The following is a 16,808-nucleotide window of genomic DNA, read 5'->3' on the forward strand; positions in this document are numbered from 1 at the left end:
ATGTAATGTAGGCCGAATGAAGGCTCTCCCTGCACTGTAAATGTCCAGAGGATGCAAGCCTGGTTTGTGTGTCCTCGGTTTATGGATGTACATAACACAACGACTTAGCCCGCGATAGGATTACTGTAAAGACTTTACAACCATCTATAAAAGTATATGTATAGTGTATTTAACATTAGAGCGGAAACATAACGTACATCACTACTACTTACAACGCAATAATATTTTGTTGTATACCTGTTTGTAAAACGAAGAAAGTAAACAGAACCATTTCTTTCAATATCATTCAACATATTCAGTCCTGCTACTGCAGATCTGGGAGCGGGACACCCCCAATTATTCAGAGTTCCATCTGGATTGTGTTACGGCAGATACTCGACTCCCCACATGAGTTCAGTGCATGAAGTAGTTTTCTGGTGCCCCTGATCACAGCAAGGCTGGAGTATGTATATGAGCTGCGTGCTCATCCACTGCTGAGGACACTATTGCCACTTCAAGTATTCATAAAAAATGCCATCGATGCATAAAGAAAATGTGCACCTAGGCCATGCACGTGAAGGTAACAAATATGCACGTGCAATCTGTTGCTAGGTGTGACAGCGCATGCACAAACCCTTAAAGAAGATCGTGACAATGATGATGTTTGTTGGGAGATGTTCAGAGATAGTAGCAGTCGAACGTTAACGTGCAAAGGGTAAGATATTGATTACTGAAAGAAAAATCGAAGGTTTGCACAATATTGGTCCTGTTTCCATCACATCTGTAAACATTCAATACTCCTGCTGCATTTCATGCATGCGCACTTCCGATCTAAATGACAAAATAATATATACACATTATAAAAAGTTAAGCACCACCCTCCATTATTTTCATACATCTCAAACGTCAATGTGTCTTTATTTGACATTTATCTCATATCAACAAATGTCTAGGATACTGCCGGTAAACCTCTATTTACAATGCTGTTTAAGGTGACTTTACATCTGATCATGTGCCGTCCTATTGCCACAATGTCACGTACATGACAAGGCTCTGGCGGAGATATTCGTGTTTTGGTTACAATAAGTGATACGTAATGCTTTCTCCATTATCCACTTCAGGACACTCTATTCGATGCCACAGTTGATCAGTAAATTTAAGGATATGTACAAAAATACAGCCACGCATACTGCTCTGGTTAATAAAGCGTAGTTTCCAGGTTTTTAGAAAGCGCAAGCCTAAGTCTTCGGCCCGGTCACATTATGCAGGGAGATAATCATGCGGTGTGGGGTGGGGTGGGGTCTCAAATGACTTTAGCCATAAGCGTCTCAAAGCCTGGCTTCTGTATTTCAAGATGGCACACTGCAAAACCACAAGTATATGGTATTGTCATAACATGCCTGTGCATGATTTCAAAACTGGCTATTTCATTAAATGTATTCAATATCTAGTAAATTGAGCTTTGTTTCCTAGTGTATACATGATCAGTCTCGCCTTTGCGTAACTTTATGAAATACATGAATGTAAGCTATTCTGTGAGTGACAGATTAATTGAATGATTATACATTTACTCCATATTTAGCAATATTCCGACAATATCACGACTTGGATACCATGGATAGGTTCCACATATTGTACCCATATTGGGATTCGAACCCGTTACGAGCGAGCACTTTAACCACTATGCCAACTACATGAGGAAACAAATTTGATTACCTAGCTTGATATCTAACGCAACCTTGTTACATGCTTACATGCCTTTTATCGCACTAATATTAACTACAGCTACCACGCCTGATAACGTATCAATGCCCGGTATTCGCCCCAAAAATAATTTTGAACAAACAGATGGAGAAAAATAATACATTTGTCTAGAAACTGTTATTTCTAAATGTGTTGGTTCAACCTTTTAAGAGGCTGGGGCTAAGCTGAACTCCAGCCCTCCAACCCCCTCCTGATGAAGTAGGAACGAACGTGCACTTCCGCCTCCAACTATTCATCGCCATTTGTTCGCGGAACGGTAAATCATGTATACATTCACTATATTTGTCATGCAGTTTTGCGAAAACGTTATAAAATAATCATTTTAATCGCTTTGCAAAATATTCCCATCGTGTAAGGATTTGGATTTTCTTCAACCATTTCGCCCCGAACACTAACTGTTGTTTGTGAACAAAGGAAGGTTTCTCCCTCCGGGTGTCTTGTGAGACAAGATCTAATTAGGGAATGAAGTTGTTGTCTTACGCAGATCCAGTCATCTCTCACGTATTGATCTCATGGAGAGGGTCGGTTAAAGATTTTTCTCAAGATTTGAAAAAGTTGAGTTTGTACAGTGAGGCGTCAGGATACATGGCGCACTTCGGTTATTCCCGCGGAGGAATACAGGACCACGTGACCTAACGCCTCGCATGCCCATCAAGTACTTACATCTATTCTGTAAGCCATGAAACCCAAACCTTTATGATTTGTATAACACGCTAGGCAAATTCTTGTAATCTAATCAAAACCGCGATACGTGTTCTGAAGAAGATTGAGCTTTCAGCTGTGCAACCGGTGTTATGAATAATTCAATCACAAGTTTTCACTTGGTTAAAACAACTCCGCTGCTTCTGAAACTAACAAAAAAAACCCGAATGTCGCATTTGACAAACATTCTGCAATAACCTGCCATCCTTTCGCGTCTTTCGACTTTCTAGTTTTTGTTTTTTGAACGTCTTTGTCAGGTGTGTTTGTGTTACTGTGTTCCTCGTGTACTTGATAACGTCTAGGCTGTGCTGGGAATATGTTTTCACCTCATACTTTCTCTTTGTGGTTTTGTAGATACATTCATTTCTAGACTCTGAACGCAGTTCATCTTGTGCGATCACATGTCCAATGTGTGAAGCCCATGGTGTCATGACGTCCTGCTTAAAGCGGAGTAAAACCATACTCACTGGCCTGCACGACCACCATGTTACATTCAACATCACCGCATCTCACTTGACGGTGTGAAACAACATCCCCGTTACTATACTTTGTTTTCAGTGGACAGGAACCATTACGTTGGCTAGCTACAGGCTGTCATTGTGCAGCGACAATTTCATGACATTACTGTATCTTGTATTGTATCTTAGCCATGTTGAGTGGACTGCATGGAATCTGAGGTTAGAAGGTCATGGGCGACGTATGCATATCGCAAACGGCGACCTAATGGATCACATAAATGGCGACCTAATGGATCACATAAACGGCGACCTAATGGATCACATAAACAGCGACCTAATGGAACACTAATGGCTCCGTGACTTGGTTGATTGAGTGTCATCGTGCCCGACAAACAACTAAACATACATAGTTTACCCTTACCATTACCCTTTTGCATGACTTATAATGTCCTCATGGCCAAAAAAATTCCCCTTCTCTGTACTCCCAACGCCTTTGTAAACGCCGTCGGTACACTTTAGTTGCAATGTCCTTCAAAGTTTTGACAAAATATGCAGAAATTCTGCAAAGTAAGAAAGTACTGCAGTTCCTTAATTTATAGCCTAGGTCCTTGACGGCTCGACCAACTCAACAGTACACACAAACTCGACTCTCGATATGTCTCGTGATTATAGGCGGCTACGACGTGGCTACATCAAAACCCACAACAGCTAGCACGAGGTCAGCTGAAGAATCAGACTAAAACATGTGCTATAGACCAAAAAGAACTGAGGAAATGTCCGTGTTTGATATAATCTTCGCCTTCCCCGACTGACCTCTGGTTCTTAGGTAATGGAACAAATATTTCATCTTCAGGTGGCGGGGTGATGTTAGTTTGCGATCTACTTTCGTCGTCCAGCACTATAGCAGCAAATATTGCTACACACTAATACACTCAATGTAGTAATACGCTCAATGTTGTAACACAGAATGTAGTAATACGCTCAATGTTGCAATACACTCAATGTTGTAACACGGAATGTAGTAACACACGTAATGTTGTAGCACGGGATGCAGTTATGGATACATTCGATGTTGTAACATGGAATGTTGTAATACTCTCAATGTTGTAACACTGAATGTAGTAACACACGCAATGTTGTAACACGGAATGTAGCAATACACTCAATGTCGTAACACACTCAATGTCGTAACACGGGATGTAGTAATACACTCGATGTAGTAACGTACGAAATGTTGAGCACAGATACTGAGGGAAAACAAAGTAGTAACAAGACAAGATATGATGTTAATACTCCCGGTGAAACACCACATGCAGACAACAAAGATGGAGTCAGAAGGATGCCGTGACGACGGTGATGACAGTGGCATGACCACCATCAACACGCTACCACAGGAAACGTTGCTGAGTGGCACTGGAGACCGTCTGTGTCTGCAGTTGGGAGATTAAAGCTAATTGCCCAGACCTTCAACCTTTAAAGATGTCCTTTGTAGATTCATTTATCTGTATGTCTCGGCAGTAACTGTCTCTGTTTGAACTGTTGAAATGTACTGCAGCCAAGAAAGAATGAATATGTCTGAAGTAGAATGTTTCCCCCCAATAAGTCTTTGTTTAACTGACCTTCACTATACAGTATATGGTTATTACAAAGCTGTCTAAGGTTACATTTGTTGCCATTTCCCGTATATAATTGCATTATCGTATAAACAAATGATTAGTATCAGGTAAGCTCAAATATATATATTCTTCACTGTTAAGTCACTTCCTTGTATATAAAGTTAAACCCATTAATGTTAACACACATTCTTGTATATAAAGTAAAACCACTTCATGTTAAGAATTTCAGAAATACTTATATACTGAACCTTCAGAAAATAAAAGTGGCTGACAAAATAATACTGTTCCATATAATGCTATTGAGGTTTTTCGTGTCTTTGTTAATTTATATACATATTTCATCAACTGTAAAAATCCAACAAGTAAGACTAGTAACATAGTTCTTAATTTTGTTTAAAAAAAGTAGAAGTTGCAACACTTTCTTCTTTCTGTAAGTGTACACCAACCACTTTTTTTATAGAGAGAGCGTCTTGGGGAGTATTTCGGAATTCTGGTAAACCGGGTCCCAAATTTTCATTTAATTCTATTGAACAACCACCCCATTACTGATATATTAAAGGCGAGGCCGAATAAAAATAGTATACACCTTGTTTAGAGGTTTTAAACATATTCTACACTTCAATTTTTGCATAGCATTAATGATATTTGTTGTTGACTTTATCAAATTGTTCACCTGACTTGACCACCCTTTGGGAATGTTCGACCATAATGCTTATGTACGCTCAGGGCTTGTATATCTTTAAAATCAAATATCAATCTCAAGTTTCAAGCTTCTTGTTTTCAGAGTAATATAGCTTTGTTTGTCTGGATTGTAACCACGTAGATTTTGGCACAATAGTATATTTAGTCAGGATTTCTCTTCAAAATGGTTTACATAACACCTCCAATATAAATACTTCACTGCTTCAATGTGCATTTTGGTATCTGTGCAGATGTAAAGAAAACATATTAAGATTTACCAAAAGACGTTAATGAAGATTATGTATAAATTAGGATGAATACCAACTGACAGCCAAAAGTAACATTATTCAATCTATTTTATAAAAGAAAACAAAAAAGATGCATTAAGTAAATAGTATTGCGAAGATCAAGGAAAACCACATTTGCAATGACTGTCATACAGCAACCGATATTAGCGTGACAGTTGCCCAAACTGAGCTGGGGTAGCCAACACAAGCTTTCAACATAATGGACAATGGGCACACATCTAAATTTAAAGTTCAGTGACGCGCCATATTAATCGCGTGCATCACTAGCACCTTCTTCAATACACGCACAAACTCCCCGGTTCTACGCACAAACTCCCCGGTGCACAGAAGTAAAGAGTCGTTTGATGACGTCAAGCGGCATACGTCGCCATTCTTTTTGGAAGGCCTGTATCAAACCTTGTCTATTGGTTGGACTGTGTATTTTTCTGTGAAACATGACAGCTCATGGCATCCTAGTGGTGTTCAATGTGGACATTCAACTGAGCATAAAGCGCAACACGCTAACGATGTTGGCTGAAAGGCAGCGCTGTGCAATTTCGGACTGTATGGGGTTTCATAAAGGACTCCAGATGACAGCTGTTGTAGAAATGGTGGAGCAGTTGGACGAAGATGTGGTGATGTCTGCTACCCACGAATTCCTCACCACACCAAATGGCACGACATCCTTGATTTCTTTGCTGCACAATAAGCTGTCTTCAATAAGCTTTGACATACAGAACCGGCTTCATTTGTGAAGACGTCCCTCTGCCAGTCACGTTGCTGCCAACGACGGGTCAAACTCACTCTCTGATAATGATGTTGCGCTGTCAATAACTGTCCAGTCTGTATCCCTAAGTCCTCGAGCCCTGAGCCCTGTCTCGCATGTGTCGCCCTGTGTCGACTAACCATATGCCCCATGGCATCCGTCGTTGATGGCGTCACTGGCAGGAATGGTTTCCGGAGATGCAAAGTACCGGTCTTCATTGGGCGTAGTCACCCTGGGTTTGCCAGTTCCTGGCCACTCAGAAACGTTGCAACAATTTGTTTATCGAAACTTGGGAGCAACCAACGGTTCTGGCAATATAGGTATTGGTGGCTGCTATCCGTTTCATACCCAGGGGCTGCTCTGTTCTTTTTTTTGTCTGTGTGAGTGTCATACCATCTGTATCAATTATATACCCTGATGCACAGTTGCGGCTGTTCTGTTGTGTTAGACAAGGCCAATGGGCCTTCCAGTTGATATTGTGGAATGTTGACATCCACATATCAACCCCGTGAAGTACAGGGAAGCACAACGTCAATATATGACTCGTACCTAGGAAGGGCAGGTCTTGCTACTAAGGGAGCATACTCTGTACAGTTGCAGAGTTGTGGCTATCAGACATTTTGGGCACCCGTGACCACAGATGGGGAGATAGCTTCCGTGTGTCTCTTTTGGCTATTCCGTTTCATTCATCACTGGGCTTCACATTCGGGCCAGTTCTTGGCATTATTCGTACATTTGTTCACTAAATCACAAAGATATCTGGACAAGTGTTTGACATAAGCATATCTTCGTCTTTTCGTAAACATTCACCTTTTGTTCCTATCTTCTACGACGGTACAGGGCAGTGGACGGACATGAGCTGTTTTCTTGGCAACTCGCCAGATCCGCCGTCATACAAAACAAGGTACCTCTGCCAGGATCACAGGTGTCACAGACTAGCGAGGTTGCCAAGACAGTAATAGCTGCCTAATGACTCATGTTGTGTAACTCATTACATGGCTGTGGCTGTGGCTTGGTGTATGTGTGTTTGTGTGAGTGAGTGTAGTGTGTCTGTGAGTGATTGTGTGTGTATATGTTAGTGTAGTGTGTAAGTAACTGTGTGTTTGTGTGAGAGCAAGTGTGTGAGTGAGTGTAGTGTGTCTGTGAGTGCTTGTGTGTGTATATGTTAGTGTAGTGTGTAAGTAACTGTGTGTTTGTGTGAGAGCAAGTGTGTGAGTGAGTGTAGTGTGCCTGTGAGTGCCTGTGAGTGTATGTGTTAGTGTAATGTGTAGGTAACTGCATGTTTATGTGAGAGCAAGTGTGTGTGTGTGAGTAGTGTGAGGGTAACTGTGTGGTTGTGTGAGAGCAAGGGTGTGTGTGCTTGTGTGTATATATGTGAGTGCTTGTGTGCATATATGAGTGCTTGTGTGTGTATGTGTGAGTGATTGCGCGTGAGAGGGTAAGTGTGGGTTTGAGTACTTTTGCTTGTGTGCATATTCTTGTTGGTGTGATATTGTGTGTGCGTGGGGGGCGGTGGGGTAGCCTAGTGGTTAAAGCGTTGGCTCGTCACGCCGAAGACCCGGGTTCGATTCCCCACATGGGCAAAATGTGTTAAGCCCATTTCTGGTGCCCCCGCCGTGAAATGGCTGGAATATTGCTAAAAGCGGCGTAAAACTAAACTCAGTCAGTCAGTCAGTCAGTGTGTGCGTGTGTGTATGTGTAAGTGAGTTAAAATTTATGGTCGCATCGTCTAAGTTTATTGTGATCTCAAACTTGCTAACTGCTATGACAAAGACTACATTTCTGTACAGCTGTCTCAAGTTTATCAAGAACGCACCCCGTGTCAAAACTGGACAGGGTGGCTTATAATGTCTTATTGTCACGCTTTTCTGTAGGTATAACAAGTTGAAGTGCAAATATAAGCAAAATGTATTTGAAATTTGAAATTTTGAAGTTGTATAAATGTAACTCTAACAAGAGTTCTTCAAAAAGGCCTTTGGGGTCCAACGGTAAACCAAAAATCCTATATGCACATTTATCATTGAGTTTTATTACCAAAATAGAAGTGACCATAGGCTACAAACCACTTACATAATCAAGAGAAATCTCTGCTGAAAGGAGATTCCTTCTTCACTACCCTGTGTGTTTATGAAATCAAATAGTTATGATACCATCAGCAATAACACCAGCAGTGGTAATATCAGTTGGTGTAAAGGCGAGCGTATCTTGCCTCAACAATGACACCCGTTACAAACATAAGCAAGTGACCTGAAGAAACATGGTAACAGTATGATACAAGCCAAAACACAGAATTGCATCAGACATCATTTGGCAAAGTTGGAAAGGTTTATCAGTTCGTTTTAATTTTGAAATGGAGACAGGTTCCAGTCTATGTTCCACATTGATGATGTCATGGCAGAGCCGTGTTGAGATAACAACAACAATTTGGTGGACTAAACAGAACCCGTTACAAATCAATATAGATCTTACCCCACACGAACTACGTCCAAAAGTGAATACATAAACCGAAGTACAGTAGTAATTTGCCTGTGTGTGTAATTATAACAAGAGAAATGGAAGACAAGGCACCGTCAGAGACGTCCATTCAGCTATGTTTAATGGAAGAGGAGATTTTCCGAGATCGTAATGAAGTACACGTGGGCCTCTGATTGCTACCTGAACCCCTCGTTATACAGCGTACATCGCCTCAACGAGGGGATACTCTACTGTAATTAGATAAGCTCTTTTGTCCTTAATAATGAAGGAATATGGTTAATACACGCGGTGAAGGCGTGGTAGGGCTGGCTGAAACACAGACAGCAGGATAATTAGTGCAAAGGTTCTCTGCTGTTGCTTCTTCAATGTCATACGAACTCTCTGTTAATAATAATAACAGATAATTAAATGAATTCGATTTTTTCGCACCACAAGCTGCTGTGCTGGTAAATGCTGTTTAGGTTTCCCATTATTTTATGTCTTTAATATGGATAAACTGCCCTCGCGTTGTCAAGCACTTCTTCCTTCACAAATTAGTTTTTTTTTAAAAATAGGGACATTATTGATGATTTCCGTTCTTCATGCGTTAGCAGTTTCTGAAATCGCAAAATACTGAATTACGTTGAGGACATGTTTTAAGAATAATTGAAGAAAATTTTAGGAAAAAGCAAAATTGAAATGTGTTTACTGGAATCCGGTTATGATTTCAAATAAATGAGAAATTGACAACCGTATGTGAGTGAGCCTCTCTGTTCGAGTACTCTCGATGGTGACACATTGCACCAATAGTGGGAATCGAACTCGGGGCCCTTGGGACATGGGAAAAGCTTGAACCACGGAGCTCACTTCCCCCCGAACTATTTTGTATCTTAGAAGTGTCCACTGTAATGTATCAAATACACTAAAAACACCAATTTTGCCAACAGAACGCCCATCTATTTAAAAGAAATTGTCAAGGCATCCTGAGGCATAAAAGAGCAGAGCTTCACGTGTTTCAGCCGGTATCCTTATATAATAACTTGTGGAACTTTCGAAGTTAATATGTACCGCTGCATATACTATAGCAACATGAATGCGTCCATACGTTATATACAAGTCTAGTCACCCTCTGCCAGAACATCCATAAGGTCTTTATTCCTAGTTTCTGTGGTCGACGATCCATCATTCAAATCTACCTGTCTCTACACAAATCTGGTAATCATGTATCAAGTGAACGACACTACACATGCTCAAGGTGATAAAGTCATGCTCGGCGTGTCAGCCTGACCTTGTCTGACCTCAGTCAGCTCATGTTTAGCCTCCGTGAGATACAGCTCTGGTGGCGTGATGCGCGTACCGAAGAGTGAACTTGAGTTCAGCCGACAACTTCTGACAAGTATGACAATGCTATTCCAGTTCCTGTCGGCCCTCATTATTTTATGACGTAATATCACTTCTCATTGTTTTTATTGTTTGTCAGGCAAAGTGTATTTCTTTTGCCACTTCTGTCAGTCGTTGTCAGGCAATGCTGTAATTTTCTGTTGTCATGTAATGTGTTTCTTCATGCTGTTTACTGTCAGTTCTATTGCCATGTTACGTTTCTTCATGCTGTTTACTGTCAGTTCTGTCATGTAATGTGTTTCTTCATGCTGACAGTTCTGTTGCCATGCACTGTGTTTATTATGGCGGCGGTCTGCAAATGATCGAGTCTGGACCAGAAAACCAAGTGATCAACAGCATAAGTATCGATCTACGCAATCGGATACCATATCAACCACGTCAGCGACCTGACCTCCCGTTAGTCGCCTCTTACGACAAGCATGGGTTGCTGAAGACCAAATCTAAAGGGCATCTTCTCGAGTAGAGACGATGACGTGGTTGATTCGTTGTGTCATTGCTTATGATATTAATCACTTCATCACATGGTCCAGACTCGATTATTTACAGGTTATAGCTGGACAATTGCTGTGCGTTACAGCAGTAATAGAGAGCCTCGCTATGAGGAGTCGATTCACGACACGTTTCCAGGGAAAGTTTCAAGAAGGCTGTTTGTACCTATGCAAGAGCAAGACGGGCTTTTGGACTTGTGTCACCTTGCCCAGTGTGGGCGGGATACCTATTCGAAAGCGCCCACAGGAATTGACTGACAAATTATTCATAACTGGACTCACGGGCAGCCGACTAGTTCAGCCATCCATGTGGAAACTTGGAATCTCTTCACAACTGCCTGCAATATTCGTAAAAGGTCATACTGTATGGACTGACTTGTGTACCAATGGCCTAAGAATGATTGTTGTAGCCACATAATTGACCAGGTGCATTGTCGTTTATGATTTTAAATCAAACAATCAACATAATTTGCTAATTATCCACTGATATTTGGTGGGCATGATATCTTGTGTTAACATATACTGGTTACCTGGGATGTAGCTCGTAACACCGACATCTTCAATGTCAGATCTCAGTGTCACCACAGTCATACCTTGCATCCAGGTAAAATATCGCAAGTGTACATAATGTCCCCTGTTTTCAGTCGGGCAGCCAGACATTCACTTTTGCAAAATTATCAGACCAGATACAATGCTGCAGCCCAGAATTGTCTGGACTAACGAAGGTTAATCATATTGCACTGCTTGGTTAGTTCTCAGTAAATAACAATACACCGGTGGGTCTTAAATAGCTTAAGTTTATTTATCAAAGTCTGATCCATCCTCTATCTGAAAACCCACATCCATAGCCTGAATCTTATGCAGATCCACATCATTCCCAGGAGTAGGAGTTCCGCCTCATCACCATGCACCCCAGACTCGGATACTCTCCAGCATTTGAAAACACGAGACATGCGGAAGTGACTGAATAACGGTACAGTTACTTTACCTCTTACACTGACTTAAAAGTAGAATGCTTAGATGATTTAGGGAATGCAACACTACCCCTTGCAACTTTTCAAAGCTGACAAAACAGACCACCCCAGTCTGTGGGGCAGAATTGGATTTTATAAAGTGACATTTATCTGCTTGAACATCTGACACCTCCTTTGGGGGCGTACCCAAAATATAGGGTGTATGGTTCTCGGGTCAATCTGATATTACCTTTCTACAACAATTTAGCTTCATTTCTCTATGCACTCGTTTCGGAAATATCGGGATTTAGTACTCAGACATGACAGAGAATATGAAGTACCCACGTCATACTCGCGTAAATATCATTATCTACACTGGTGCCCCTCGACGCCAATTGGGGAATTCACCTCAGGTAGAAACGTATCGTTCCGGAGCAGTATGATTTCATTTAAATGAGATGCAATCGTACAGTAAAAACACCTTGGCATTAAAAAAGCACCGTCTGAATCCAAAGGCATTTCTTATAATCTTGGTCCAAGCAGGCAACCATGCCGTATTATGCTGGAATGTAAGGCACGTGCTTTACACAACATTTCAAAAGCTATGGGTCGCATGTTCACGTGGTGCGAAGGCACCAGTCACTCTAAGGGTATATATTTCGAAATTGCAGTTTGTGCAGATTTCTGAACTGATTAAATAGACGCCAGAACCAAAATGTTTTCTTGACATGGCAAGACGTGGCAAGACGCAGACGGTGGCAAGACGTGGCAAGACGTGGCAAGACGCGGACGGTGGCAAGACGTGGCAAGACGCAGACGGTGGCAAGACGTGGCAAGACGTGGCAAGACGCGGACGGTGGCAAGACGTTGCAAGACGCAGACGGTGGCAAGTTATTGGCAAGCAGCACGCAGGGACACCCTGTCGCTACATCGGGGCTAACTTCAACATTAACCACCGGATCATTAGTCGACATGTGAGGAAGCATGCTGAGACCGGTGAAGTAGAGAATCGTCCAAGACCTGGAAGCTCAAGAAAGTCCAATGATCGTGATGAGCATCAGAATATGTCTCTTTCTCATAGAAAGACACATGTAGGAACGTCTGACGTGGTGGAGGCTCTGAGAAACTGCAAATTGAGGACTTGGCGTAGGGTTCATTGGTGGCCTTCTTCTACACGTTGTCGTGTATGGAGACGTCGTCACGAGGCATATCACCAAGAGAAGAACCATGCAGCTGAACACAATGGATGTGTCTCACTGCGAATGACTTCCTGGTGGATGAGATGGATGTACCAGGAAGGACCATTTTACCGCTTTCATCAGGAACTACTGCCGTTGTGCCACATGTTGATAACCACCCCTTTCCAGTCATCCTAACAACGCTAGGCTTCACCATTCCCGTGCCGTCAACGTCCATTTGCAGAACAACGCCCTAGAAACAGTACCATGGCCCGATACCAGGGCCTTGGTTATCGAAGCTCTCTTAGCGCTAAGATAGTCGTAAGTGCCATACATTAACCTTAACTTACGACTATCTTAGCGCTAAGAGAGCTTCGAAAATCTAGGCCTAGGATACCAGGAGCCCCGAAGGGAACCCCATTGAACATTTTCGGGGGACATTCTTGGAGGCAAAGTTCGAGCTGGAGATCCTCCTGTTCAAAATCTGCCAGGGCCCCGTTCCACAGAGTGATCTTAGCGTTAAGGTAATCGTGACTCCAATATGTTAACATGGGCTTACGATCATCGTTGTGCTAAGATCGCTTTGTGGAACGGGGCCCTGGGCCTAGATTTTCGAAGCTCTCTTAGTGCTAAGATAGTCGTAAGTGCTATACATTAAAATTCACTTACGACTATCTTAGCGCTAAGAGAGCTTCGAAAATCTAGGCCCTGGACTTGACGCAGGCTCTCCATCGAGGAGAGGCGGAGGATTCCGATGCTGAAGATTCGACGCTTGATTCGCAGTATGAGGAGGAGACTAGCAGATGCGAGGGGTTACTACAGTAACTACTGATGTGGTCGCCAGTTTTGGTTCTTTATTGTCACGACAATCATTATTTGAGAACGGTGTGACAATAAGACTGGTGGCGTAGTCATGGTGCCCAGACTGTCAGGAATTGTTGATATTCACGGTACACAAACGCATCCTTTTAGGACAATAATATTACAATAAATGTAATGAACTGAACCCAGAGCCAAGCTGCAGGTGCACATGTCCTTTGTAACGGTTTCCCTGTACTAACATGGCGGTCACGTGATGTCGGCGAGACAGGAAGCCCATATGTTGAAGACACACTTCTTAATACCAACATCACAGCTGATGTCAACGACAAAATCCGTTCCAAGAAGCGTATAAGTATGTTTGGTTCAATAACACGGTTGGTTTGATCAGAAGCTCTTCAAATACAATCGCTCTAAAAAAACCAAAAGATGACAAAAACGACGAATGTTGTTTCAATGAAGCCATTATTGCTTGAGGACAGGCAACGCGGGGCTTGATGTAAAGTTCAAAACACCGTCTTGATATGGCAATGTATGGCTGTAGTGCTTTCAGAAGTAAACTGGCTTGCCGGTGAGCTGCTCAAATGAAGAGATGTCTTCTACTACGACAACGAAACCTACTGCGACTACTGTGGAACTACTCCAAATACTGCTCTAATCACGGTCAGAAATAGACCTCCGTAACCCATGAAAGGATCCAGAATTGGGCGCAGGATGGTTGTCTTGGATGAAAACAGAGCATGGTGTCTGTTAGTGATGCAGAATACTGCAGATTACAATTTTATGCATCAACCAACTCCCATTACATCAGCTCATCTAACATGCACTCAGAAGAGTATGAAAGCAAGCATTAGAGAGAGACTCAGAGAGACTGAGAGACAGAGAGAGAGAGAGAGAGAGAGAGAGAGAGAGAGAGAGAGAAAGACGGCAGTAGTTCTGATTAGTACAAGGGGTACAACATCTGCTGACGTCTGTACGGAAACATGTGTACACGAGTCTTGACTCATGACTACACAAACCCACACAGAAGCTTGATCAAGGACCCGACGTATGAGATCAGTCAGGATAGGTATGGGTTGTTTCATCGCGCTGGAGCATCTGCCTGCTAGCTCTCACCCCTGACCAACCCCGATAGAGTGAGTGAGGCAGTTTGCCACAACTAGCACTCACCCCCGTGGTGTGCGTATCACAAGCTGTTACTCGTTTGTTACACGTCCTCAACAGTCGCCAGTTATACAACGACCAAAATGACACACCAGGAATCAATTCTTCCGTATTTCTAAAGACAGTAATCTAGCGCGGTAAACATCACTTCTTGGCAATTCCTACTCCAAATGAGCCCGTGGTTCACGGCATGTATAGGTGTCGCAATGTGATGGGGTCTGTGTACAAACGACGTCAGGTACAGTTTCAGATGACAGAGGTAGTGTTGAGGGCTCGGGGGTGAACAGTCCCCCTTTTAAAGGATGCATTTAAGCATGTATATCTATCGTATCTGGACATGTGTAAACATGATAGTACTATAACTGACATGTGTACGTTTAAGCTACGTGACACAAACACAATCTCAACAGCCAACTGATGCATCTATTCATCTATTTCCTAAATGCTGTATCCTCTCTTGGGCGATCGCTAAACTGTGCTGCCGCTATTTGATTATGTGCTAAACTGGCCATTTTACAGCATTTATTAATGCAGGCATTTCATATGTTTTAAAAAATGTTTGGTTTCAAGGCTAATGTGTCCATCAAGATGAAAACCTGCTATTTGTGGTGCGAAATATATCTTGCAGATGTTCGTACATCTGGTTTGAGTAAATCGGCCTTAACCACAGACGTACGATGCAACTCCTAAACCTTCAACCTACTTTTCATCTATATGTTATAATAAAAGTTAAAACATAACCGGACACTTCTTAATGTTATTGATTCCGGCCCGAGCAACATGTTTCACACGTCATCATAGTTTCCGCCTGGACTGGGTTATAGGTGAAATATGTGCAAATATGTGACACAAAAACACGAGCTGTGACACAAATAGACAGCACTTAATTAGCTCGTTCTCATGCATATATTTCTCCTCCGAAATACTTCTTCACAAAAACACGAGGAAATGTAATCCGTATTCGCCATAAGTCATTTCCTTGCGTAATGGAATATTATGAATATGGGATATGTTTTATAAAATACCAGCAGTTTATGAGAAATGTTACTAACGATAAATGAAAGGGTTATTAACTGATATGAATCCATGTATTTGTCATAAATGAATTTGTCTTTCATCATGGTATAAGCAAGACAGGTTTAAGGAATTAGTTAAAATTCGGTGATGTATTATCTCCCTGTTTCATCCCTCTAATATACATCTCTCCATCTGATGATGGGGATGATTTCATTTGATACATACAGGCATATATGACACATTTAGATTTCATCTCAAACATCTCATGGAGAAACATTAATTAAAACATTTTCAAGATGTTGATGAACATTTGTGATTGCTTTACGGAATGCTGAAATATGTTCATATCAACGTTATGTCTAGGTGACAACACGTTGGTGACATTTAAATATACAGGTGAAACGGGAAAAGTCGCTGTCAATAAAAAAACTATCGAAAACTTACCTGACAAAGGACGAGAAACACTTCCAGGCACAGAACCAGAAATACTGTCACAAGAAGGGTCATTGTGGTAAGGTCGAGCTAAGATTTACTCCTCAACTGCCGATACCGTGAAATAAGTTCCTTGCTTCTCCCTTCGGTTGACAGTGCCCACCCAATCCTTTGTCACTTGCGCAAGTGGCGCTCCGTCATCGCGGATGAATACATTATGCTGATGACCAAAGTGCAGCGCGTGCATCTCTCATGGGCTTCACGTCCGAGAAATTAGTCCGGAGCTTTATCGAATTTTTCCAGCCCCCTCTTGTCACAGATCCCAACTGCTGCCCCGGAGGAACGCTCCCTTGGAGCCATTTTGGAAATGCCAGATAAGCAGACGACATTTGGTCACGTGGTTTCTCAATCTCGTCTGCCATGGTGAAAAAAATCGATGTTAAGACACCACGATGGGCTTGAGCGGAATTAGAACAGTGGATTGTTCGTTAAAATTCCCTTGCGTGAAGTTTGAAGCCCGCCAAGGGCGTAATTAACGTGACTGACGATGACACAATGGAAGGCATTACGAATATAGGGGTATCGCTTTCTACAGCCACGCTGCTTGTCTCGCCTCAGAGGTATTTCGATGTATGAGCGACTGCAATCT

General features: G+C 42.2%; 1 long non-coding RNA gene across 1 annotated transcript in view; it reads right to left on the minus strand.

The window, feature by feature from the left end:
• LOC124279802 overlaps window positions 1-16,301 on the minus strand; it is a 54,796-nt gene extending 38,495 nt beyond the window's left edge. Inside the window, exon 1 of the long non-coding RNA XR_006899486.1 lies at window positions 16,172-16,301. This is a non-coding gene — a long non-coding RNA (uncharacterized LOC124279802). The remainder of the gene's footprint in view (window positions 1-16,171) is intronic.
• Between the last annotated feature and the right edge of the window lie 507 nt (window positions 16,302-16,808).

Source organism: Haliotis rubra, unplaced genomic scaffold (genome assembly GCF_003918875.1).
Source record: "Haliotis rubra isolate DU_JTF1 unplaced genomic scaffold, ASM391887v1 Scf257, whole genome shotgun sequence".
NCBI lineage: Eukaryota > Metazoa > Mollusca > Gastropoda > Lepetellida > Haliotidae > Haliotis > Haliotis rubra.